At 45.4% G+C, this 27965-nt stretch overlaps 1 long non-coding RNA gene across 1 annotated transcript; it reads right to left on the reverse strand.

Moving 5' to 3' along the window:
• Positions 1 to 622: 622 nt before the first annotated feature.
• Positions 623 to 27965, reverse strand: LOC119385230 (uncharacterized). Its single transcript, XR_005182133.2, has 3 exons — positions 27844 to 27965; positions 967 to 1055; positions 623 to 904 (listed from the first exon to the last, which is right to left on the reverse strand). It is a non-coding gene; the product is annotated as an uncharacterized LOC119385230 (long non-coding RNA).

The raw sequence follows: 27965 nt of genomic DNA on the forward strand, positions 1-27965 counted from the left end.
CTAAAGGCGCTAGCATGTGCGTTATTGAGGCCCTGACCCTTGTACAGTCCGTGCTCTGCCCAAGCAGCATAACTAAAAACAACAACAACAAAAAAAAACAGCATGAGCATGAACATGATCGTTGTGGTGAATAGTAAAATATGACATATTAATTAATCTTCGAGGGTAGCATGAGTAACATAAGGGACATAGTAACAATGCAACATATTTTTCAGCCTGCAGATCTTTGCACTGATAACACGACAAGGCGTAACACAGCCAACTATATCTACATATTTTTTCTTTTATACAATTTTATAGAAGGCGATTCGTTTATTAGAATTTGCAGTTCTTCGTTTTCATTTCAGAACATACAAAGTTTGTATCTCAAGCACTGTATCCGACAATTTCTTGTAATCTTAGGTATGACGCAGAAAAAAAAAGAGGCGTAGAATGAAGGCAGAAATTCAAGATATGTGCCTCAGCGGTCATATGTACACAGCATTCGCGGTCAGTGTCGATGACATGACTCCTATACACAATCCCGTGCACCCGAGAGAAGCCAACAACGGCCTTTCAGATCGAGACACTGCCACTACAGGAGAGGACAAAGCGACAGAACAGGCAAAATGTCATAGCGTCATAACAGCGTTTATCGCGCACGGTGAAAGCCATCGTTTTGTAAATGACGTTCTCTCTTGTTTCGTGCTCGGTGCGGCCACAGCAACCTCGTCGAGGGAAGGAAATCTTATCTCGCCAATCAGCCATCCACTCGGGCTTTTCCTTCGCTATGCCGCAGAAGAGGAGAGAGGAGGGCCGTTCTCCCGTTACACGTGCTGCGACACCGTATCCTTGCGGTCGGTAGCAGCGAGTCCTTCAGCGGTGAAGAAGGAGCAAACACCCGGCTCTTCTCCGGGCGGCTTGCCTGCGCCAAATAAATGCCCTGCAGCTCTACGCTGCGCACGCCGCCGAGTAACGCGATCGCACCTCGTTTCGGGGAACATCGTACGACCAATGTGTACGCAGGCCGAGATTCAAGAGCCTTTCCCGAGGCGGGCGTATGCGCAGGAAACAACCTGCGTGACATCGGCCAGAAGGGGCATCGATTAAGAAATGTGTTTATTCGCAAACTTTGCAATATCCACGCAGCATGTCTTTATTCTTTGGGGCGTTATTACAAGATGCCTCGAGGTGCCGCCTATACAAGCACACAAGCAAGCAAGCAAGCAAGCAAGCAAGCAAGCAAGCAAGCAAGCAAGCAAGCAAGCAAACATGAGTACTCAGTCAAAAAAAAGAAGGAAAACTCCTTTGTCAATTGCTGATACAATCTTTCCATTTATTAGGGCGAAAGCTTAGGTTCCTCATCAAGTGCGAAAATTGACTGTGTGCGTCGGCGACGGGAACACGAGTGATGCGAAAAATCATCATCACGCGATGACGTCACAGATAGTCGAAATTTGTGACGTCATCACATGCCATCATCGCTTGGTCAACGGTGGGCCAATCCCAGAAGCAGTGCAAGACCAGGTGAGGGGCAGAAAGCCTTTAATGCCTGCTACAATCCGGGAGGCAGTGTACATCGACTGAGAACAAAAAGATGGCTTTCGCCTTCGAGTTATCTTAGGTGAATGCATAAAGCATAGAGTTTCTTACAATAATACCTAGAGTGGAATCTGGCGCTAGTGTCTACGCGGACTCCTTGAGCGGCGCTTCAACCACCATGGGAATGATGGGAAGTACAGGCTTCGGATTTGCTTCGGATGGATTAGGTTCTTGAGATTCGCGACGCTTGTTTGCCGAATGTAAAACAAAGCGATATGAAGTTATTTCCAATTAAAACTTGCTTCATTCTTTTGCACGTAAAACTTATTGCAAAAAGTTTGCGCGACCGTGAGATAGAACTGAAACGTGGAAAAATTTGACCACCAGGGTATGCATTGATCTGCATTTGTGTTTCAGATTTGGCATCACAATATAATGAATTATTTTCTTTACAACACTTAAAACAAACACGCTTGTTTTTCCCTCGAAAGTACGCATTATCTATTTATAGAAATAGCAGTATTGTATAGAGTGAGAAGCACTTAACGTATCGTCTGCTGTGATGCCACGTGCGTCTGTCCAAGTGGTCTGCCTCCAATGCTTCTCTCCTTTTGTTGTGAAGTGAAGTCAGAGGAGCGCGACGGTGCGTCTACTTAGCTTCGCCGTCGTTTTGAAGCTGATTTGAACGTGTTTTGGTAAGACGCGCTTATAAAACAAACGCGAACTCGATGCAGTTTGCTGCACTGACATGGAACGCTATATCTGTGCGCAGCGGTGAGTGCACGACGCTTTGCTAAAACTGTTAAATACAACCTGTAAAGCTGCAGCGTCGCAGCAAACCAAGAGATCTAGCGGTCTTTAGCCTCTTTGAACAACAAAGGCGCTGCTTGAGTGCTTTGAAACGCACCCCACTACCCAGGCCTCGCGAAGAACGAAACTGAAACTGTAGAAAAAGATCCGTAGACAGTTCGCTAGCTAACGCTATCCAATCCGAAGCCTGTACTTCCCATCATTCCCATGGTGGTTGAACGATCGCAGCGCCAGTTTCCCCTCTAGGTTATTGTATGAAACTCTATGGCATAAAGGATCCTGTGATTTTTTTTTTAGGTGGCCGGATGAAGCATAGCCTAATATTGTTCTATCTATCATCGTTATCACGACCTTATATGTTTGCTGTTGGACGAAAACACCTCCAAACGTTGTTCAGTTACCATAGCCTTTCTTGAGTCTTACATCTCACTCAGTTTTTTTCCCGTCCTCTGCTGCCTATTCTTCCATTCCCTTAGCACCCATGCTGCTGCTTTGACCAACAAGCTTCACCAGTAATCTCACCCTAATAAAACATAACCCGGCCAACATTCCTACCTCCTTAGAACTTCAATGAAAATTTCATCCGCTCGGGTTCACGCCATCTTACTCTCTTTAATCTTCGTTTTTTCATAGCGCTTCTTTATACAACATCCTCTAACTTAATGTAAATTTGTTATAATCCTCACTGCGTCCGAAATGCTTGAGTCTTTATCACATTCGCTTGTGTCTTGCTTGCTAGGAACCTTTTATTAGTTGCACAATTCATAGCTGCTCCTGGTCACCATAATAATACCTCTTTTTCTCTTTCTTACTATTAATTTAATTGGTATTATTACAAGCAGTGTAACTGGAGCATAAGAGGAAAATACAGGGACCAATTCTCACACCTGGCACAAAAAAAGGAGACATTCGCAGACGAAGAATCTACATGCCATTACCTAGAGAAGCAGATTAAGAGCAAAGTGAATATCTTGCACGAAGAAGCGGCTTATCTATATTCCTAACTGATCCTCTACTCTCCATGCAAGAAGGAAAACACTTGCAGGAAATAATTAGCAGACATAAACTGCTCTGTTCTTACACAACTGTCTGTGTCGACAAGAATGATAATTGGACTAAATATTCTGAAATGGTCAGTTTCTTATCACTCCAAGCTTTTTTAAGCGGGAACTAGGTGAGGATTCATAAACGTGCAATAAATGAGGTAAAAAACAAAATAAAGGAAAAATTGTGGCCTGTATACTTGTATGTACATGTGATGTCTATACTTACGAAATGCAGGCGTCTATGTCTAATACCCAGCCTCAAGACGCGCACGTACTCCTGCGGCAAACCAGTTTCGTAAAGGAAAAGGAGAGATTGTGAAGGGAAAACAATTGTCGTCCAGTAGCTATGTAAGGTGAAGCTACACAAGAAATTCGCAAGGATTTCTCAGAAAGAAAGCCTCTTGGTTCACGAAAAATTCAGCCCGAACCAGGACCAAATTTTGTCAACAAGAGAGCTTCCTTAGAATTACGTATGGATTTCCATTACAGCTGCGTTCTTGAGAAGTTGTGGCTGAACGTTTTTCCCTTTAGGGTAATGTTGCGTAACTGAAAAGGCGACACTTATTCCTCCAGGCCTCTAGCAGTTTTTTTTATGAGATGGATCAATACTGAAAGTTATTGTATCTTCCCTTTTTTAGACAGAACACACGAGTGCTTTTCTCAGATTTCTTCTTCGCGCGCAGTGCAGTGGGGACAGCACACGAGCAAACAGCCGTGAGCAACACATTTTGATTGCGTAGACGCGTTACCAAAACCTCATCTTGCGAAACACGATACCTCGGAAACATTTCCGAGACGAGTGGAGCTCCGAGCCGCCGCCCAAGACGTGCGCATGTGTCGCAGAAGGGGCACTATCTTTCATAACTTGCGAAAGCAGTGCAGCGATACCATATACGTTATCGGGAGGTAACAGATGTTCTCTACGTTTCGCTGACGTCTCGCGAAGGCCTACCGTTCTAAGTTTAATTTAATTTGGTCGTGCTAATATGTCTACAGAGCCTCGCGCTTTAAAAACTATTACGCTACCTTAGTTGGTATTTTTTCAACAGCCTTGTCACTAAGAAAGGGTCTCTTGAAAAGCTCCTATACCACTCACTCTGAGTTTAAACACGAGAGAGGGTAAACTTAACAATGGGCTAGTTGGTTAAACATGATCAACTTTTGTTGCGCAAGTTCACAAAAGGAATGCGTGTGGTCACTGCATGTATATCATGTTCATCTCCGTATTGAACCGTCGATAGCTTGCGCTGATGTGTTTTGTACGTCTTTCTTCGCTGTGTTCAGTTCCTTTTGTAAGGTTGCGTAAGAAAAGTTGATCACGAGAGATGGGTTTCTTTCTCGACTTCACTAACCTTCCTACAGGCGCTATCTCTTCCGCGCCTCCTATTTCTACATAAAACAGGTGGACAATGAGAGCATTAAGCGCTGAGCCTATCAGGATTTCGCGATGCGCAGTAGAAAACGCACAAGACGATGTGAAATCAGGTGATCGCTCACTATAGTCCTGCTAGACAAGGCAGAACAGGCGTGCGACTGCATGGCAAAGCAGGGTAGAGGACAATTCACAACTGATATATCTCGTACATGGACAAATCGAGAGCTTATTTCTTCATGATGTCACGTGAACAGACTGCTGGTGTCACGAATTGTGCCGGAAAGATGGTAAACGCCGGGAGAGAAAAACGCGTTCCTTGTAATTTCAGGTGTTGTTTAGGTACAAAAAGAAAGTGCAATTTCCAGAAAAAATAAAGAATAGAGAATCGAGGGTTGAAATTTTCACCTGGAAAATGTCGTCTGACTGGGAACAAGTATGTTTTCACTAGGTCAGTACCAACGCTATCGCTAGTGGCGTTTTGCCGCGCGAAAGGCACTGTAGTATTCAAGGGCACCTGCCATATGGTGCGGGCCTGTCAAAACAACACAGCCCCTACTCCGCACCCAAACCCTACACGACAGGACTGGGAGACGGCCCTGCTCGGCTGCTCAAACCTTCATTCCATCAGGCCTTGGTGCAGAGAGCCAGAGTGGGGGCTATAACCAATGGTGTCCCGGAATAGACTCCACCTAGGTGTAGGGGCCTCTGAAGAGGTCCCACACCTCTGTGTTGTTAATAGAGAGTTTTAGTTTAGCGCGCGCAAACCTGTACGTACGCAACGGCCTGCGCGCTGCGTACGTTAGAGTTGAGGCTGTCTCCTACCTTTTTAGTTTACCGTACGCAACAACCGAAACGTGGAATGCGTCTAGGCGTCAGTGCCTTCGTCTCGGCGTGTTTTGCTGCGCCATCTAGTGGCTAAGAAATAAACTACAATATCCGATCATAGTTGACACAAGTCAAGGCACGAGACAAGGCAAGATTTTACGATGGCGCAAATTTTGTTGAGGTGATCGGTGGTGAACGGTGACGGTTGGTACGACTTCTACGAGGCGAGCAGCAGCGAGGGAGGAAAAATGCCTTCCGAGAGCGGTGACTTTTGAAGGGCGACTGCAGTTTCGACGACATCGAATATCTCCTACATCTTTGCAGCGATCACTGTCCACTGCACTGGGTCCGCGAACGGATTCAAGCTACTCACGTAGGCAAGGAGCTCCAAATCGAGGGCAATTCCGAAATGGACACGGTATTTATTCGCTGCCATGACCGCCGTGCTAGCCGTGCCGCTTGTGCTGCTGTCGGACGCAGCCATTTTGCTTGTCTCGACCGGTCGAGATCTCGCGAGAGAAGCGCCCGTAAGGTACGCAACGGCCGTAGCGGGCGCAACGTAAGCGCCGAGATCTAGCGTGCGCATCTCTTGCGCGCGCAAACGCACGCATCTCTCTTAGGTTAAGCGCATGCGCAGTCTTGCTCTCTCTCACCCGTTGCGTGCGCAAGGCCGTTGCGCGCGCTAAACTAAAACTCTCTAATATATGCTTTTCACCACCACCACCCGAGTGATTGAGCGTCGCAGCGACGCAGAAGACGGTGCTTCCGCACGCGCTAGCTCATTGCCCCCTGTTCAACGAGTCTACCTTCGTATGCAGTCTCAGGCACGTCATACGGTGAATCAATGACCTTTGCTCGCCGAGAGCCAGTCAAGACAGGGTCGCTCAGTGCTACGATTTCTGATGACTTCAACGGGGTCAAATTAATATGACAGTGTTCCTCCATGCATCTCACGTATATGTTAAAATTATAACAACATAACCCCTTCCGTCATGGCGACATAATTGTGTACATCAACTTCGGAGGTGCGTCAGGCACCGCGTGTTTCTTCAAATACCCTGACACTCAGTGTGCGCATTCGTGCAGGCTTCCTGAGAGGACAACTAACGGTCACTTAACTTCATTGTGCTGCGTCTTGCTGCAGAGGATCACTCTGCTGGAGCCACTAGAATGTCCGGCTACCGTTCGACGTGCCGCGTTCCAGGACCAACGCCAAGAGTATTTTTTTGCTTCGCTCGAACCGAATACAAACACAAAAATTCGGCAGATCCCACGCCTCGTGGGATCGGTTTCATGCAAAACAGTCAGCGAGTAGTTCTATGCAGCATTTTTTGGCTTCGAACCAAGCGTTACGAGGTGCATCGACGTGTCTTTGTAGGGGCAGTAGTTGTGTGCACATCGTGGGCTTACCAGGCACGTCGACAACACTGGCGTTTAAAGGTTTACTTATGGTCTGACGTAACGTCAGCACTCACGTAGAGCACATACGTCAGCAATATCGAAACGAAGTGCACTTTACGGTGCGATAATGTGAATATAATACACAGTACCTTTCGTTAGCGTATTCTTACGGGGTCGAGCAACGCTTGAATATAGCCTGATGGATCATAGGAATACAAATGTAATGCTTATTAGACTGCTATAAAAGTGAAGCAAACAATGGAACTACAGACGTTAACCTGACATGACGTCTGTATCGTAGGAGTACATAAGTAGTGTGTTATAAAATTATATAGCCAGCACTGCAACCACAGTTGACGTTGCATCGACATTACGCCTGACTGGTCATATTTCCAACCAGTGGCGCAGGCAGAAATTTTTTTTCGGGGGGGGGGGGGTACCTCCTTGATCCGACATTGGGTCTGGATAGATAAGTGGGGCCGAGTGTCATTTTGTGCTCTGTATCCCATAGGAGAAAAAAATTCTGAGGGAGGGGGGCGGGCCCGGTGTGCGCCCCCCTGGCTATGCCACTGTTTCCAACGGCATTTCTAGACCTGGCGTGGCCCTGTGGTAGAATACCTGACAGCCACGTAGATTGCGTGGGTTCGATTCCTGCTGGGATCCTAATTTTTATTCTTTGCATTCGTCGGGTCAACGCTGCCGATGTCGGTTTTTCTTAACGCTCTCGCATTTAAATTACTAATGTCTGTACTCACCGTTCCTGGGTAGATATAAACTGTCAGTTACCTGTGGCGCGTACCCGTTTACCGGGGCCTGTGGTAAACGCCGGTTGTCCTATACTGGTTAACCTCCCTGCCTTTCCTTCTCTATTATTTCTTCTCTCTCTCTTCTGTGGTAAACGGGCATGTGCCACACGTATCTGGACGAAAGGGTTTGCCGACGTACGCGAAAAGATTTTCGCGTCATTCATGTCACGACCATACAGTCATATTCGTCAAATCCTCTTACCCTCCCATGCCAATTTTGGTCTACACCAAGTTAATTAAGGAGGCGATCACGAGAGCACCCAGACGTAGGCGGCTACACTCTAAAAACTGAAACTCCTGCAGTGAGAGTTACAGAGCTGTGTTACTCCCACAGATCTCATTATACTCTCTCTCAGGGAGGCGCTTTACTCTCTTTTGGCCAGGAGGAGTGAAAAGGCATTTCACTCCTCCTGGCGAAGGAGAGTAAAGTGCCTGTTTCACTCCCGCATCCCACGAGAGAGTAAAAGGTTGTTTTACTCTCTTGCCATATAAAAGCTTGTGTCAGAGCTTGTTTTAGTCTTGCAACTCTCCAAATATAACGAGCTGTAAAGAAAAGTTCGAGCAGTCTAATATCTTTGGTAGTAGCTCAATCGAAGAAGTGACGGCGATAGATTCCTCGTCAACTTATCGCGACGAAAACCGCTGACATGCACAAAGAATCTGCGATTATACTCACACGTACGCACACTCTGAGTCAGGTCCTAGTTATTAACTGACCAGAGACGGCACGCCGCAGCGTACGCAATAAAATGCTGTGGACAGAAAGCACGAGGAAAAAAAAAGAAAAAAAGGGGGGGGGGACTGTTAGTTTCGCCTTTAAAACGCGACAGCGGTATTCGTACACACGCATGGTCGCACACACACACACACACACACACACACACACACACACACACACACACACACACACACACACACACACACACACACACACACACACACACACACACACACACACTATCGCCTTCTCAATCGCTAGCTTGCCTGCGCTTCTCGATGGAGACGTATACACAGTGCCGCAAGGAAAGCCAAAGTGCAAACGCCCTCTGTCTCTTTGCATCTACCTCGACTTTTCGCTCACGACCAACCAACGCTGCTTTTTCGCTCAGAACCAATGACGCCGACGCCGCCGACACCGGAATTTCTGCGAGACGAGCTCTTTGACGCTATCGCGTCCAAAAAAAAAAAAAGATATATATAAACGCGACTTCCTTCAAGCAGCCGCTAAACGGGAGGGCTGTTACATGAGCCGCCGAGAGAAGCACGATAACGCAACCTTACGACGCAGGCACGCAGGCGCGAGCGAGGAAAGACAAAAAAAAAAAAAAAAAACAGACACACACACACACACACGCGCGCACCAGGAGAGGAGAAGCGTGCGTGCTCAAGTCGAAGTCTCGCCGTCGCCCGTCGCTGCCTTCGCCATTTTCTCCCGTTGCCCGGTCATCGAAGTTTCCGAATTGCTCAGCTGTGTCGGCTGTGCGTGCCCGTGTCCTGTGTGTGCGCGACTCTGATCTCAACGCTGGACGTGAACGGCATTTAGCGACGGCAGTGCAACATCGCGTACTGTGAGCGTGTTCGTGTTGGTTTCATGATGGTCTGAAGACTCAAGCGTGCTTGCACCTTCGTGTATTCGTGTTCGGCCAGCACCTGGTTAGGCACAGTCGGAAATGCGAACGGTAAGTGGTGCTTCTGTGTTCTCAGTTTCGCGTCGCTCACGTGTGTAGTGCTGCACAGTGTGTCGCGTGGAAAGTACAATAAAAAGCAGAATGGAAAAGCATTACGCGCACATACGTGTGATGCCTGATGCGCGTTTAAAAAGCTTTTGTGAAGGCACACGCTTCGCACGGCCAGTCTATCGAAGAGCGGGTACGCCTCAATGAAGACAATTTGTGCTATACAATTTCTTTGCTTGCCATTAAGCGTGAATACGGCAGCGTGCTTTCAGAAAATATAAACAAGCGAGAAGCCGCGGTTATCACTCCGTCATGTGTGCATTAAGGCTAACTTTTGTTTTCAGTTGATTCAGTTATTGTAGTTGTCAGCCTCGGTTGTACGATGGTTGCGGTGCTCGGCTGCCGACCCGAAAGTCGCGGCTTCGATCTCGGCCGCGGCGGTAGCATTTCGGTGGAGGCCAGGGGCGTAGCCAGAAATTTTTTTCGGGGGGGGGGGGGGGGGGGGGTCAACCATACTTTATGTATGTTCGTGCGTGCGTTTGTATGTGTGCGTGCTTATATACGCAAGCAAAACTGAAAAATTTCGGGGGGGGGGGGGTTACGCTAAACGCCTGTGTACTCTGCGATGTCAGTGCACGTTAAAGAAAACAGATGGGCGAAACTTCCGGTGCCCTTCGTTGCGCCTTTCACTTTTTTAGAAAAACGCCTATTTTCATAATTCATTTTCGGTAAAACACCCCCCTCCATCAGAATTTCGCTCCCCCCCTTCCCTGTGGCTACGGGCCTGGCGTACGCTATTCCAAAACTCCCTAATATTAGTAAGTGGGAATACTTTTCGATAACAATTTTGCATTGCGCACTTAGTTCGTCTCTAAGACAAAAAAAAAAAAAAACAGCATACCATATATGGGGTAATAACGTCATTAGGTTGGACTAGAACGAATAAATTATGCTGCAGAGATATGATTATGGCCATATTATGTGAAAGTTGTCTGCTAAGTGAGAGCGTTTATGGTGAAGCACGTGCATTTTACGATATTGTCACTTAATTCGTGACAATTTTGTGACATAATTAGTGACATCTTGAACTTTCCTGAATTTCATGTGGATATTCTCATCGAGTTGAAGATGTGTGAGCTGTGCCAGGCTTATTCAGTCACATCAGTGCAAGTCAGCTCAATGCAATACTGATGGCAGAGGGACAATAATTAAAAAAATGTGACTCTCATAGACTATTATGAAGCTTTGAAGCAAGGCTAAGCAGCCATTAAACATTATCACAGTTAAAAAAAACTAATGTTCAGCAAGAACAGAACACCTTTCGTCATCTCTAATGGTTTACTTCTTTAAGTCATATGTAAGCTTCCTACCTTCATGCTTCTTGATGAATGTGAATATTGTGTTTAGCGCAGCACCAGAAGCAGTAGACAATGGCACGCAAGTCACCAGATGACTCTATCGCAAATTCTCAAAGGATGTGCTGTTGTGCACCTACTCCTTGCTGTATCATGCTTTGTTTTGAGCTCTTTCATTAGCATGATACACGGCAAACAACTTAATTTATCAGAAACTCAAGTACTGTGTCTTTGACGAAATGGTAGGTGTGGAGTGAACTTGAAACCACAAGTATTTGCTTTCTAGTCTCGCACAGGCAGTGAAATTTGTGGTTGGCTGTAGGTTGGCTGTAGGTTATGAATGTTTGTGCAGTTGGCAACGCTACACTACTGAACTTGGTGTGTATATTTGTAAATGCTGCAAGACTTAAAATGAAGGAAGGAAAGAAAGAAATAGATGGGAAGACAGGCAGGTTAGCCACTTCTCAAACTGGCTGGCCATGCTGTGCAAAGGAAGAAGGTACGAGGAATAAAGGATAATACGAAAGAAACTTTACAGAAAAAGAACAAAGCAGGAAAGAAGAGTATGATGCCTCGTAAAGTCTGTCTCTAAGCTCACTTTTGCGTAAGAAGCACAGCAGCACTTTCAATGTTAACCTCAAACGGGAGCAGCAATGAAAAAGCTCTGGAATCTGTTTTCCCTGAGATTAGAAAAAAAAAACGCTTTATCTACACTGCCAGTTTTGTATTATGTACTGAATTAGTTCTTGGTGTTTGAGTGCATTAGGATAATAAACTTAGAGTTAAAAGATTGTTACATGCATGGACGTCTAACTGAATTTATGCCGGTTATCCGAATTAGGTATTGGTGTGCTTTACAGCTGTTTTAGTGCAGCATGAAATAGTGAGTCACTGCAAAAAATCTGTACATTTTTTTTTCTTTGCAGATGGTGCTCAAGATGGCACATGCAACGCTATGCAGCTGTGGACACCAGCAGCTTGATAAGAACTCTTGAAGCTCATCTGGATGCTTCACAGAACCTGGGTTGGTAGCAGTAATCTCGTTAGGAGAGAGTGATCAAATAGAATCCATTTCTGAATTGTGCAATGCATACCTGTGTTTAATGAAGCAAGTCATTGATACATTGGAAACATTGAGAGTATCACTATTTTGAGTCCAATGTCATGGTAGCTCTTATCTCAATCATCCGATACAGTATGCAGAATCTGCACCTGCACTCTGTCACGCCTATAACACTATATTGAATTTACAGTGGAGTGCCTCGATAATAGACACCTGTAGCATGATATTGACTGTATTGTGAGGGATTCATAGTGTTCCTGGCGAAATGGTCAGTACTTATATAACGGCAGTGCTAAGAAGACAAGGACAAGAAAGTGCACATCAAGAGCGCTTACTCACAACTGAAAGCTTTATTGCCTAAACTTGAACTTCGCCTATTACCCGCCAACTAGTTCACATTCCCGTTTTGCTTCAAACGATCAGTATTGTGATGCATTACCTTAACAATGAAGTGGCATATACATCGATATACATTGAAGCTCACTAGCGCATTGTTATTATGGTGTTTAACTTTATTTTTGTGTTCGGTAGTCGCAAAACCGCTCACAATTTGCGACACAAATGTTAGTCCTGTTGTGAGTCACAACAGGACTAACATAGGATGGGCTGCATGCGCCTTGTGATTTAAGTTATCACTGTCAGGAAAATTTTTACATTCATTTCCACTTGATAGTTATATTAATTGCTTGTCTAGTTTGTGTTGGCTAGGGGAGATTTAAGGTAACAGCAAGCAGTAAGCAGCATATAAAATTTTCAGTATGCACGCATTTCATAGTTGGCAGAAGCAGGATGGTGCAGTGCTTACAGGCAGGTGCTATGTGCACAGCTGGTTTAGTCCGAAGTGCTGTGAGAAGGACAACATCTAGATGTTGCTTTGGCATAAACAGAGTTTTATATTTAAATGTAAATTAAAAAATCGAGGCTGTCCACTGTGGCATGCCTCATAAGTACTATATATCTATATTTTGTCCCGTCTAGCCTAGGATTTTAAATAATTTATTTGGGAGAACATGCACTAAGTTTTGAGGATAAATGAATTATTTTGTAATAGGAGTTGCCTCCACAAAACAACAAGCAACACTGCACACTAGCTATTGTACCTTGTTCTTTTGCTAGGTGTATAAAAACATGGCAGCAAAACATGGACAAGCAATTGAGCCTCGTCTTTCTGTATTATAATGCTGCGTCTTTCTAGATATTACAAGAATGAAAGTGTGCTGCACACTTATTGCATATCTCACAAGAAAATACTTGGCAGCTTCTTAATTTTGTATTTTTCTGTTTTTTCGGAAAAGTCTGCAGTAAGAGAAGACAAGTGGGTATTTTGTATAGATGCAGAAAGCTTAATGGACTTCTTTGCTTGATATCTTTTTCAGGAAGACTGAACACTTTCGGCAAAGCAGCAACAGTTCTGGCCCACCTGTTTGTCTACAAGACGATCTCTTCTGTGAACACTCCTGTGCCTTACAGTATACTATACTGATGATCTTGTACATCTCTCAGTATTCAGGATTGTCAGCACTTGGACTGCTGCATTGTGTTATGCACGGTGCTGAGTCCAAACTTTCCAATAACAGTGTGCATTTGAAAATTTTACATGGCTTGAAAAGATGCTGAATGTAAACTCATTTACTAATCATGGTTCTTGACTGTTTTACAGCCGTTATTTATTCCCTGTTCAATTTTTATTCAACCTCATGGCATGTCCAGTCCTTGGCTCTAATGTGCCAAGCCACCACCAGTATTGATGGGCAATTTTTAATTCAAAGCATGTTATTGCCTAACTCCGAGGTAACTTTCTTGTCACGGTATTCGCGGATTCAATTTCAATGTGGCACTTCTGCATGAGCCATAAATTGAGCTGTTGAAGGTGACGAGGAACCAATTTTCCGGTCGCATTTCATGGAACTAGCTGGCATGTAAATATTGTAACCATTGGTCTACTATTTATGCATAATAATACGGGTGAATAGGGTTGCGAAATAATGCCATGTTCCCAAGCTTAACTTTATAAATTTACATTATTGCTTAAAAATATGTGAATAAAGGCGACTGTGTTTACAAACCTTGGCAGATGGATCTATGGTCGACACCACAGGTCTTTATACAAAACATTGACCTGCACAATCATGCGTAACATGTTTTCATGCCTGAGGGCAAACTAATGCAATATATAAGAAAAATGGTACACCACCATGCCTAAGTGTTGCAAGCCTTTATTACTTATCGAGTTGCCTTCATGTGTAAGCAGACACCAAGTTCTCTGTGCATCAGGGGCATAGGCAGAAATTTTTTTCGGGGGGGGGGGGGGGTCGTCTCCTTGATTTGAAGTGGGAGCCGGGCAGGCATATGTGTTCAGTTGTCATTTTGGGCTCTGTATGCCATAGCAAAAAAAAATTTCGAGGGGGGGGGGGGCGAGGGAGGCCCGGTGTGCCCCCCTGGCTACGCCACTGCTGTGCATGCCATCTCTTTGAATTGTACTTGCATACTGGCATTGCGAAGTGTATGTGTCTTGCTTTGTGATGAATTTTCGAACTATACTTTCATAATATTTTACTGCTGTGAATTAGTGCTCAGGTTGCATTGTGTATGTTGTTTCATCTGTGCAATAATGAGCATAGTTTCTGTGGTAGATGAAAATGTATAATTTACATTGACATTGTGAATGTTATTGTTTTGATTCTAATAAAGTGCTACAACCAGCATTTATTGTATCATTTGAAGTTTTAAGAATTTGTAATGAATTCAAACAAAAAAGTCCTTGTACATGTAAAAGAAATTGTTCAGGCTCTGATATATAGGTCGTGGTTCTCAGCCATGGATGTTTTGGAGACCCCTTGTGGACTGGTGGAAGTGATGAGGGACCCCTTGCAGTGAGAAGGAGGGGGGGGGGGTGAGGGCTTATAAATTAGCACAACATGCAGCATGAAATAGGTGCCTTGCGTTTCTCCGTGGCAAAGAATGGTCAAACTAAAGTGCCACGCCAATTCAATCTCAACAGCTTGTCACTAAGTTGTGCGATCTGCCGCCACATTTCAGCTGTTTCTCGCTACGCTTTCTCTTCAAATATGCAAGCCTGGAAAAGCACATGTGCTAGAAAATTGCAGTAAAAGCTTTACAGCCATCTCATGAAAAGCATAAGCCAGCTCCGCCGCAATGCATAACCGTTATGCGGTGAAGCAAAACAAAAAATGGGGGCCGCGGTCATTGGACATACTGTTTCTTCAAAAAGGGCGTATTTTCTTTTTTGTTCGAAGATTCGTTTCGCGGACCCCCAGAAATGGCTTCGCTGACCCCCCCCCCCCCCTTCTTGAGAACCACTGCATGCTACAGATAATGCTTGCGTTACCAGATGGGTTTAACCGATGATTCTTGCAAAACATCGTGCAAATAAGCGACAGGCAGTAAACGAAAACAGATCAACTGTGATCGAACATTGATGGGTTGATCATTCATCAATGGTCGCATAATTTGTAGATTTGGAATCAACTACAGGTACACGAGGTAGTAGGAGTGCACATGGCACCCACTTTTTTCAGTTCTTATTTATCTGCTGCACTCATGTTCGTGCTATGTGTAATCCTGAATCACGAAAAAGTCAAGTTGTGTCCTGCCGTGACAAAAATATCCTAATTAAAATGACACCTTATTTTCTGAAGAACAGCTGTTTCACTGAGGCATACAATAATGCCTTTTTTTTAATAGGTACTGCACAATCTCTTCAGGAGTAGTGCCAACTACACGCGGACGTTCGCAATACAGAGGCGCAACAGTATTATCTTTTCTATTTTAAGGGAGACATGTCACTCGCGAATTAATGGACATCGTGCTTAACCTTGGTGGACGCCTTCGACATACATTTTAACGGCGGCGTGATACCGAAGAGTAAAGGTTACTTAGTAAAAGGTAGCTAGTCTCCGAGTATAAAAGCAATTAAATACTGACTATGACTAATTCAGAAGCACTGTATGTCGTGCTTCAGCGCGCGTAAGTGCTCATCACGCAAATATTCGTCTAACTGCTCAGAGGTGCCGCTGACCCTGCGTGCAGATCGCAACAGCACCTACACGCGCAATAAATGCACGAGCTTGTATAGGTGCACGCTAAAATACGCTTGCAACTCTGACATCGACGTATGTAACAAAAATATGTGACATATGATGGTCTTCGAACAGCTGAGAACGCACTGCCGACACTTGCAGCTCGCGGCAAAAATAACCAAAACTGCTCCAACACCACACGCTCGTAGAATAGACATACGTGAGTTTCGCTATCTAAAGGTACTTTTCACGCCGGTATGAGCAAATTTTTGGGCGAGCGAGACATCCACGATGTATGGTGAACACACAAAAAACACACGTTTATCATTTCTCTTGCGGCACGACAAACAACGAACAGAAGTCGGAGCTGAAGGTGCTAACGGTGGCCTTCGTGAGTTCATGGAGCCGCGCTAACTATTTACTAACCTAATCCACGCGCAAACACACGCCGATGATGCAAAAAAAGAAGTAGCAAACTCCACCACTCCACCCTCTCGTTGCAAACCACTTTGTAAATATATAAGGCCGTGAAAAGTTAACGAAGCATGCGGTAGCTCTGTGGCATAGTGGTTAGAGTGTCTGCTTTCGGTGCTTGTGGTCATGAGTTCGATTCCTGTGTCGTGTGCGATTTGTATGTGTTGTCATATGTGCATGTTTACATTGATGTCCATTTTCTAATTACCCCTAGAGATAAGCATTACAGAAATTATTCCGTGAAACGCTGTTCGAGTGCCGAAATTTTTTCTTTTTCGCAGCCGCTTTGTGTGCCGTAGCTGCCGCCACGTCAAGCTGCGCCAGCTATGGAGGGTAAAAACAACTAACCGACACATAATGTATGACCTTCGAGATTCCGGGATTGTCACTCGCTAAGCCTACATCGTTGATTATTTGAGTATGGCTCTCGAAAACGGTGCCGAATCGACACGAATACCTTGCTGTCGAAGCTTAAGGACGTGAACCTAAAGCAAATAAAAGCATCAGTTCGGAGATAACGAGCGACAGAGCGAGCGACGGCCACTTGATAGATCCGAGGTGGGCGGCAATCGCTTTCGGCGGCGCGGCCATGTTTACCGGGCGTGTGTATGCGCAGTTCACACCCGGTATTCTGGTACACGCAAAGCAATTTGAGTATACCGGTGTGCCGGACAGACTAAAATCCTCTAATGTATGCGTTTTGGTTGCGATCGCTCTACGTGTTTTGGTTGCGTCAATGTGTGCGCGTATGAATGTGCCATTTTCTGTGCTCGATTAATTTTATTTCAAAGCTGTTTCAACGTGATAGCTTTACTCCCTCGGAGGAGTGCTTTCACTCTATCGCAGACGGAGTACTGTATTCCATGAGGAGGCGTTGAATCACTCCCTGTCTAGAGGGAGTTGTTTCACCCCGGAAAAGGGAGTGCCCAGCGGGACAAGCCAAAACTCTCACAAAGGGAGTGCCCCGACGCCCTTTCTTCTAAGAGTGTAGATAGCTAGATACGTAGATAGAAACGCTCATGTTTTCGCTAAGAAATGCTTCGCGTTTAAAACAAACTGTGCATGCATTTCGGGCCTCATTCTTTTTATGCAAGGATTGACGCTGACTGATTGCAGGATAATTCAATATTTAGTTACACGCTAATTAACATTAATTACTGAAACCCACACAAAACAACACATTCTTTAATTTCCTTTCTTGGAATGTAATACTAAGTGCCTTGAATCATGCCATGCGAATTTGACGCAATTGCAGACAGTGTCTCATAATTCGTGAATGAAGGGGATATGCATATTCGGGCTGTGAGCGTCGTATGCTGTCAATGTAGAGGTCTTCAGGGACCCGGTCAAGCCGCCTAGAGCAGCTTTTAGCCCTGAAGACCATCGAGAGTTTTCTCGCGAAGTAAACATCTGATTGATTGATTGATTGATTGATTGATTGATTGATTGATTGATTGATTGATTGATTGATTGATATTGCAATACGTCACCCCTCAAGATCGCATTCTGAAAAGAAAATGTGTCATGAAACAGACGCAGTGTCACCTTCCCACTTCTAGTACAAAGGTACAAAATAAACCCATGCGGACTTCTCAAAACGAAAGCTTCGCAGTGTAAGAATAATTCGTCCCGGTATGGAAATCGTACCCAGTACCGGCGTCTGGTCTGGGAGGTTGCTTCACTGTCAAACTAACCAGGAGGCTAGGGGATCGCAGACTTTGGCTGAGTTAAGAACTAACCTCAACCACACGGACACTGATATGAATGATAAATCAGTTCGGCAGAAGGCCGCATAACTATTCGTGCGGTTTGAATCGTCCTTTGATTCGGCACCACATGAAAATATGTACACCTAACTCAGAGAAACCCGCATGTTGATTTTCTTTGTATGTTCTCGCTAGAGTTGGGTGGGTGAAATCTTTTTTCACATTCACAGACCTTCATTCACCTTGCGGGCTTCGACAAAACTGATTTCTAAAAAGAAGGATGAAAGGTATAAACCAGCTAATGCAAACGGAAGGCCCGTTTTCAAGCTGGCCGATAACATGGCCCGTAGGATCGCCCAAATTTATTAACCACAGCGAGCGCAGCTCCGACTCCGTTTAAAATCATGGGTGCAAACATCCTCGTTAACCGATCAAACATACTAATCTGAAGTCTGGTTAAAAGAAGCTTAACGTTGCCATGTCTGAGCACTGCGCCTAATGAAACATCAGCGCACGCATTGCTATCACTTACTGATCATTAACCATGGAGACTATATTCATTCGGCATTATTCAGATTTCACCCGCTCGGGGAGAGGCCGATCTCAGGGACAGCAGACGAGCGTGCTTGTGCGGTCTAGTGATATGGGTAATTAGATTTAAAATTAAAGCAACTGGCTGCAAAATGCAGGCAATATATCTGCTATGCAAGCTCAAGTTCTATGTGCCATTTAGTTTTGAGTAGCTTTTGCAAGAAAAACGTCAAAGCGTTCACATACAAGCACTGGCGTTCTATTTCTTATTTTATTCATAAAAGGCACGCCACGGTGGTCTAGTGGTTAAGGTGCTCTACTGGTGACCAGAAGGTCGCGGGATCGAATCCCGGCGGCGGCTGCCGCATTTCCATGGAGGCGAAATGCTAGAAGCCCGTGTACTTAGATTTAAATGCACGTTAAAGAACACCACATGGTCAAAATTCCCTGAGCCCTCCACTACGGCGTCCCTCACAATCATGTGGTAGTTATGGTCGTAAAACCCCCAAAATTAGTATTTTTATTGTTCCATAAAAGAAAGTCAACCTGAATGCTTCATTTCGCGCTCGGATGGAGATATTGATTCAGCATGACGACGTCGATTTAGTCGTGACGTCATATGTTTGATGTACAGATAAGGACCTCCAAATTTTATGACGTAGGGAAGCTTCAGGTTTTTATTTCGCCGCATCCGAGTCAGTCATGCCATCTGTAAAGAAATGGCGCTGAGACTTCTGTGTTGAACCCTTTCCACTGCGTCGATGTTTTGTTTAGCGTTCCGGCTAAAAGAGTCAGATGGGCATATGAGGGTTAGTCTAATGGCCGATGTGTATACGTCAATGAGCTTAACTGATACTGATGCTTGCCATAATTTATATCGGAGTTTATATTTGTTTCTTCATTCGGCAGCCTCATTTGTATTTCCGATATGTGCACCTGCTTTAACTCTGTCAGACCTACCGTATTGCAGAAATGACTAAGTTTATGCAGCAACGTGGTTCCGTATTTTAAGCACACCCCTGTCTGTTCCTTTTGCGTGGTGCGGATTCCGTGAAGAAGAATGACAGCCAACACTGTGAAAATTAGAATGCTCTCGAGGGAGCTAAAAAAATGAAATTCTCAGAAGATAAGTCTGTTACACAGACCAGTTTGCTTGCGACTACATCTTTTCATTCTTTCCATGGATCTTTTTTTTTCTTTTTTGTGGTAAAATGGAGTAACGGTGATAACACTTTATTTTCCCCCTACCTCCCCCTTTAAGGTCACATATGACGTAATTCTAGGAATCTCGTAAAGGCTTTGTGCTCAAAGAGGGCACTAGGCTTTCTCGAGAAGCGCGCATTAGAAGCAACACGCGGAATAAAGCCCATATCGCGCGTAACTACCTTCGAAACAACGTTCTAAATGTGGGTTCATGCTTTTGTTTATTTGTCATTTGTGTTCGCCAGCACCATTAGAGCGAGCGTGCGGTGCAAGCAAGTTAAACGATTCTTTTTACTATCTCTGAGGTGGCATCTTTCTTTCTAAAAATGACGCAATGGTTCACTGTTTTAACAGCGCGCGCAAGCGGAATAGCTAGACGTGTGGCACTTTCAGGAAAAAATTCTAGCGTGGATACAAGTTTTCTTATCATGCTCTAGCAAACGAAGTGTACTCTAAGATGCTGAATACTGGATCTATATATGTGATGCTGAAGCAACTTGATACGGCTTTCTAGAGTCACAGTCTTAACGGAGCCAATGAGATGGCGAAAGCCAAGGCGGTAAAGGCTATCGCCTCGAAAACAAAGCAAAAAAGGAGCGACTGAAGCGCTGGAGCGTTAAATTTAGATCAGCGTTATTTAAGCACCCCGCTAAAAGCTCAATGCAGCCGAATCAGGGACAGTGTCGGCGCTATTTGTTAATGCGACTTATTTTAAGCTTATGTTTATAAAATTCTAGCTAGTGAACACAATAACGCAGTAAAAGGAGGAAAGAGTGAAGCTCGTTTTTTAATGACCCTCACGGCGACTTTATTCATGCTCTTGGGCAAGAGACGACAAAAGTGCTTCCTTCACCTCCACTGCACCCATTTTCATCCCTCCGTTCTTCAGTGTATACTTACCGTATTGAGCTCACGGCTGTGCTGCTGCGCCTAGAACTCTCCTGCAGAGTGCCCGTGTGTTTTGGTTCTTTTCTTTTCTAATTATTTATTATGTATTTCACCTAGGCATTACACACCTTTTGTAACAACAGCGATATGAAATAGTTGTAACGTCATATTTCTATATAACTGTTGGGTTTTTACCTCCCAAAACCACGATTTGATTAAGAGGGACGCCGCAGTGGAGGGCTCCGGAAATTTCGAATACATGGGCGAAGCATTTTCGCCTCCATCGAAAATGCGGCCACCGCGGCGGGGATTTGATCCCGCCACCTTCGGATCAGCAGTCGAGCACCACAACTACTAGACCAGCATGGCGGGATTATTGTATTTCTTGAGCGCCATTTGCTCGTGCACCTTTAGGTTATCTGCATCGCAAATCAAAATGCACCTTTCAAAGGTGAACGAAATTTGGTTGATTAAAGGGTATGCTCGATTTCAGAGGCTGCCCATATCGTGTATATTAATGCTAAGAATGTTGGCCACTAGCGTGTCTGATAAAGAAGAAAAAAACATGGTCGATCCCTCCGTCATAGGAATCGGTATAATGCGAAAGTGAAGCGTGTCTTCACAGGAGTAGTTGATTGTTTTATTGTACAGTGATGTATGATGCACAATGTCTATTGGTGTTTGGTAGCTATTGGCCGCGAGACCGAGCAGAGTCGCCGCCTGGTGGCTACTGGCTGAAGCGCGCCTAGTGTGGATTGCTCCCTGCGTCGTCTGCTAGCCACGCCGTGTTTGCATGTGCGCGTACGTCCTGCACGTTCTCAAAGGGCGGTTTGTTCTGTCATGTTATCGCGGGTTTAACTGCTCATACGTATACCTAACATGGTGTACAGAAGCAAATGGGCTTGCTCGGCTGCATGCGCATTGTAATAAGATCAGTGAGTGCGACTTTCGAGAGGGCTGTATATTGGTGTCGTACCCTTCGTTCGCCAGAATCATTTCAGTGTTGGTGCCGCTTTCTGGTTCAAGTACGTCGAAATGTTCGCTTGGCATAGTCCCAAACATAACGAGCATTAAATAGTGTGTGAATGCCGCGTTTTAGCGACTCTGTGGTAAACAAAAGCGAGGCTCATGCACTTTCGCGTTGTTGTTATTCGTATAACTGTGGCACTGTAGTTCATGATGAGCTTTAGTTGTGCTTAAGATGTCGTTTTATTGTACGGTCGTGGTCCCACTACAGCAAAATATTTCTATCAAGTGAAGTCTGACACTTCGGTACTCAAACTGTCCCCTAAAAAAAAAAAATAATGGAATGACACGGCAGTAATAAAACGGGGTTCCCGCGCGCAATTTTAACTTTGGGCGAAATTTGTACAGAAACACCCATGTGCTTAGATTTAGGTACGCTTTGAAAAACCCAGATGTTTAAAATTAATTCCGACGGCGTGCCTTACATCTTTGTCGTATAATGTCACGCAAAACCTCATCCTTCTTTTTACATTATCTTGAGCGTTTGTGTGGAGTTGTTATAAATTGATGTAAGGCAGCGCACATGATTAGTTCGAGAAAAAAAAAACCCTTATTCCATAAAATAACCGGACCTTTGTTGCATCACTGTCGCGCACATAATCAATCGATGAAAACTCTGAGCTAAAGACTCTTACATGCGTATGCGTATTCGCGCGAACAGTGCTATTGAACTCATTGCACAGGAATATAGGCTGGTATACAAATGAAGAAGAAGTAAACGCTTAAGTAGTTCAGGCGTGCTACAGCAGTGCGTAGTACACAGAACACAAGCTAAACACGTACAAAGAAAACAACAAAAAACGTCGTATAGTGCGTAAGCGCACACTGTCACCCAGGGCGAGCATACCTTTCATCGGCGGATTGCGCTTCTCTCACTAGTATTAGTAACGTTGGATGACCTTCGTGCATCGATTCAACAATGAAGAGCGTATATATTACCAGTAAGCTGCAATCAACGCATTTTATTCGACAACAATCGGCTCAAACAGCTCACAACGAAGCGCCGCTGTGTGCATTGTATACGCGCCGCCGACCGCCTCTCCACACTAACGTGGCGACGACGCTGCCTCCTATAGGTCGATCTCGCGGCGAATAGCACCGTTGGACGTGGATTCACCCACGTTGACGCTTAGTGGCACATCTCCCTCCCGACTACTAACGTCCATGATCTCGACTTAAGCCTTGTGGTAGTTGAAGGAAGGAAGGAAGAAAACAAGAGAGAAGGCAGAGAGGTGCCACATGCCCGGTTGGTTACCCTACACTGGGGGAATGGGAAAGGGGAGTATAAAGATGAGCGAGAGAGAGAGAGGGTAGCTAAAGTAGTTAACATACACCCGGCCACACCCTGGAGTGAATCCCGCGCAAAGATGGCATCAGCAACCACGTAATGAACACTGGTACTCGATTTAAACTGATCCAAAGCGTCGTCGTCTGAGGAGACAAACACCACGGCATGCGCTCCCCAGAAATATATGGTAACCTACATCTGTGCTCATGCATATGCCACACAGCGCTTCAGGAACGTGAGAAGTAGAACTCGTAGCTTGAGCCGTGAACGCTGGAAGGCGTTCAGCTAAACGCTGACATCTCTCTCGCTGCACCAAATCACTCACTGCGCGACATTCGCCCGTCGAAGTCATTGCCTTTTCGTGCCGCTTATTTCAGCAGTTTTATTAGCCGGTGCTATCGCACTCGAAGCAGTAGGTGGCGGAGAAACGCCGTTGGTGCATGCGGAAGCTGCACTACTCTGTCGACGAATCGTCAGGCTAACACGACGCGAAAGGCAAAGCACGTACTGCGTAACCACCGAAACGAATCATCGCGTAAGGCACGTTGCACCGACCGTGGAGTTTCCTACAATAATGCATTGAAATCCTCTGCTGCGCTGAAACCACCGAAGCACTCTCTGTGGGCACTCGTTGGTGTCGTGACGCAGTACTTCACATCACCGCTTCTAGACGGTGACACCGCCCCGGCAACGAAGATCACTGCGAGAGGGAAGTGTAAGAGATACAAGGCGCGCTTGTAAAGCCTCGTGCATGTGCGCCGGTGGCGCAGTGGGTAGATCGCCGGGCACCTATTCACGCAGACCGAGAAGTCGTGGGCTTGATTCCCAAGTGATCAACATCAACGAAACTTTTTCTTCTGGTTTTTCTTAGCCATCTGTTCGTGTACAATTTACCGACGTCACTTCAGTGACGGAAATGGTCTCAGTGAAGTCTTGGTGGGCCCCGTCATAAGACACTTATGTGTTAAAACAAATAGCTCAACTATAAAACACCTGCTCTAAACTACGAGAATGGCGTCTTCCTGTTCTGACAAGACAAACGCTGAACACGTAAGAGCAAATTGATGTTACGTCGGTAGGTACGAGTCGGTGCCGGACTAACTCTGTGAACATGGCTAACGTACCGTATTTGAGTCTTACGAAGGTGTTCTTTACGTCTGTGTCGTTGCTACACGTGCATTTGGCAAACGCTGCCCCCAGATACCTCGCAAAAAAGTATAATGCAATGGCGGTATCATTTTCAGAACGGAACAAAAAAAATTCTCAGCCGGAATTCCAGATTTTATTACGTATTCTTTTTTTCCCTAGGTGCGTTCACGCGGTCTCCGCATTATACTTGTAGTAATGCGGAACAGATTCAAGCCCACTACTGTAAATATACCTGCATATAACTGACAGTACTCTACATTGGCACTACGAATGAAATATATAAGTACATGCAGTTGTGTTGGTCCTAACAATACCATCATAGTGTTCATCTTGTCACCGTCTGTCCGAGAGAGCCTAAAGGGGCTTACAGTAATAATAAATAAATAATAAAATAAGATGGAATACTCAATGTATTAACCGTACAAAGACATACCAGGCCTCTGGGATTTTAAAATGATGATGCGCGAATGGGTCATGAATATGAAGTTATCGCTATAATGACGCAGGTATAGAACAATTGCTTTGATATATTCATCGACGTTGTAAACAACGCTATTTTAATCGGCCCTTTGTTTAGCGTAGGTCACAAAGGAGCGTGTTTGTGTCACAACGAAGTCATTTTCACAAACGCTTCGAGCATAATTTCGCGAACAAAGCGTTGTTAACGAACTTCTCAATGTAGAAGCAAATGAAAGAAAAAAGGGCGCGGTGTAACCCAAGGGAGTAAGCTGATGGCTTACACGCCTGCGATAGTGCAGTCAAATGGAGGGACATTCGACTGTAGTTAGACAATCGATCTCCAATAAACACACCCACAAACACCTCCTCGCTTTCTGGGTGCGGAGTCCGATTGGAGAACAATGGAACCAGTGCCTGTGCGAAGATGAGCGAAAGAAAGAGTTTGAGAGTAACGTAAAGCGAAAGGAAAAAGATACAAACAAACAAATAGAGAGGCGCAGCTCGAGTTAACCGGTGGTATTAATCCCTCTTGAAAGGGCGCGAATGGTCCCGACAGGCCTGCGTGGCAGCGGAGGAACAAAGGACCGTTCTCGCAGGCACAAAACCCTGGGCGAACCATCGCCGCTGTGAGCTATAACAATTGGCTGCCTGCTCTTTGGAGCCTCGGGCACCGGTAGCAACGCCTCTGAACTTCGAGCTCGAAGTTTTCAAAGCTCCAAAGGAAAGAGTAGAAAAAAAAGAAAAAAAAAACACACAGGCGTAGCCACATCCCTGTAGGCAACTTTCCAACCAATGTTCTAACCAGGCACGAGTGTAGGTATCTTGTAACCAACCAGTCGGTGTAATGAGACAATGCCGTGGCGTCAGATGCGTGCAACGCAACATTCTAAATATATGGTTTGTTCTGCCAATACCGTCGCCTGCGCGATTTGGTAATAGATCGTCGAATCTTCGGTAGACAAAATCGAACGCTCAAGACAGCAATACACCAGGAAGGATAAGATTTACGGCGCGCAGGGAAGAAATGCTGGTTGTCTCCCTCTGTTGCCTACGAGGAAGAATTTAGCATGCTGCTGTGCGCGACGCCCGGCTAAACGCCTCGTTTAGGTCTACGAACAACCTTAGTAAAAAAAAGAAAACGAACCAAAGACGACTACGTGGCGAGGGTGCGTATACAATGCACTCTCTGAACGAAGCTCTCGGCACGGGTGCCTTGTTTTGCCGAGGTTGTGGCTCTCTCGTTGCGCGGGTGAAAAACCTGCGTGTATAACCTTCGCGGCCCATGATTCATAAATCAAGACGACCAAGCCGCGAAATTCTCTGTTTCTAGCGTGCTTCCTCTGTTCATGTTTTCCCCTGGCACTGGTTAGTTTCTGTCCTCGTATCACGGAAGGAGGCGAAAAAAAAATCGAAGGAAAGAAGGTGCCCTGCTGTGACATTGCATAAGAGAAGACATTTAGTCCAGGTAGCGTGCTTAGGCAGCCTGAGTGGCCTTCTTGGTCTGACAAAAAAACAAACGCGCAAAAAAGCGCATTGGAGGCCGACGAGAAAGCCAGCGAGGCCTACCGCGCAAACGCCTCTAACCGCTGAGACAAATGGTGCGGCAAGGCTTGGCAGCACCTAGACGGCAGACGAAAATAAACGAAGGAAACCAATTTGTGGAGACTTGTTCGTATTCATTACGCCGGACATACCAAGCAGAGCAATGTATAACCAGCGCTTCTTTGTTCTCAGCAAGGACAAACTTCCAAAGGCTTAAGGAACGTCCTACGGGGGATACGATGCACACCGAGAGCGGCGTCAGTTACGGGGAGGGTGGGTCGAGCGATTACGAGCAGAAAGTAACACGTATATAAACATTTTTAATGACTATGGTGCATACAGTGATCACATATACAGACAAATGACACGTAGTGTTCAGTCACGAACACACGGAGTCAAACAGCACACGCAATGAGGAATACATCTCACTAGATGACCGCCAGCAGTGGCTTTGAGAACGGTGGCGTGGTGTATGGCTCAGACTGAAGGGTCCAAACGCATCACGTTGTCTCTGGCATCTACAAGATAACAAGACCTGAATCATTGTGTGCACGCAGATCGAGCTGAGGAAGCCGCCAGCCGACTCGTTGGCTTACTCAACCTTTGCATCTCGCCTCCAACGAAGCGCGCTGCACCGAGTAAAAGCCCAGCCACTGCCGGCCGTTCTGACGGAGGAGTAAGCGAATGTTTACTGCAGTATACAGGGCCTGTAAAGCTATGAGTCCTAGATTGTATTATTGTCTAATGCATTGCTATTGCTATCAATGCAATGCCCTTTACAGAAACTGTGACAAACTGTGACTTTTTCACTAATACAATGCGATACGTGGTCATAAAGCACACTGAATCGTTCCCCTGGTTTGTTCGAAACGGCGCAATAGGAAATAAATGTTATGTCACCCAGCTACAACTTGCAAAACAGCCAAAATTTGATATAAGCATCAACGAACTGCTCGTATGATTTATGCGCCTTCCCCTCAGTGATATATCTTATGTAAGTGCGCGATTTCCTCGCACAGACACCAATCGAATAACCATTCCGCCATACCTATGTGGTCGTTCGCAGCTGTTGTGAGCCTGCGACCGCACTGTGCGCCTTATATATTCTGGATAACCGTTCTCCTCTCTCTACCTCTCTCTGTGTTTGCGCCCGCGCGTGTGTGCGTGCGTGCGCGCGCGCCTCTGTTTGTTAGAACTCCCGTATGTAAACGACCTGTACTCTGGACCATTTTCTGAGTCATAAGTACTCGGCCCCTGCAGACATCTGTAACTGGTGAAGAAACCTACATGTGCGCTAGTGCTGTTCTTGAACTTTGCTGCTTCAGTGACCTTTTAAAGTTCGCCTGTGCATCCTCTCATGTACCCGCGATGTTCCCTGTATTCCTCTTTTTATTCCCTCATTCTGTTGCCTTCAGTGTAGGGCAGCATAGCGGCTCTGCTTGAATTCACGATCTTGCCTACCCTGCTTTCTTCGCCTCTCAGTGAGGAGCTATGGTGAACAGGAGGATAGTCCAACTTCTAGCTGTAGCGAACTTGGCATTTTTTATCCTGTAACCATCAACACACCGCCATAAACGACGAAAGAAATAGAGAATTGAGGAAAAGGAGAAAGTAGGAGCATTGTGCGAATTCAAGGTTTAGCTGTTACTCATGACTCACCACAGCTTATTTAAAAGTGGAGCACTACATCACCCACAACACTGGAAGGAGAGCCTCTCCACGATGAATCATGACCTGCATGTATTGTAGAGGCTCGCAGGCGCGTACAGTAAAAGACGTGA

This window comes from Rhipicephalus sanguineus, chromosome 3 (assembly GCF_013339695.2).
Source record: "Rhipicephalus sanguineus isolate Rsan-2018 chromosome 3, BIME_Rsan_1.4, whole genome shotgun sequence".
NCBI classification, from domain to species: domain Eukaryota; kingdom Metazoa; phylum Arthropoda; class Arachnida; order Ixodida; family Ixodidae; genus Rhipicephalus; species Rhipicephalus sanguineus.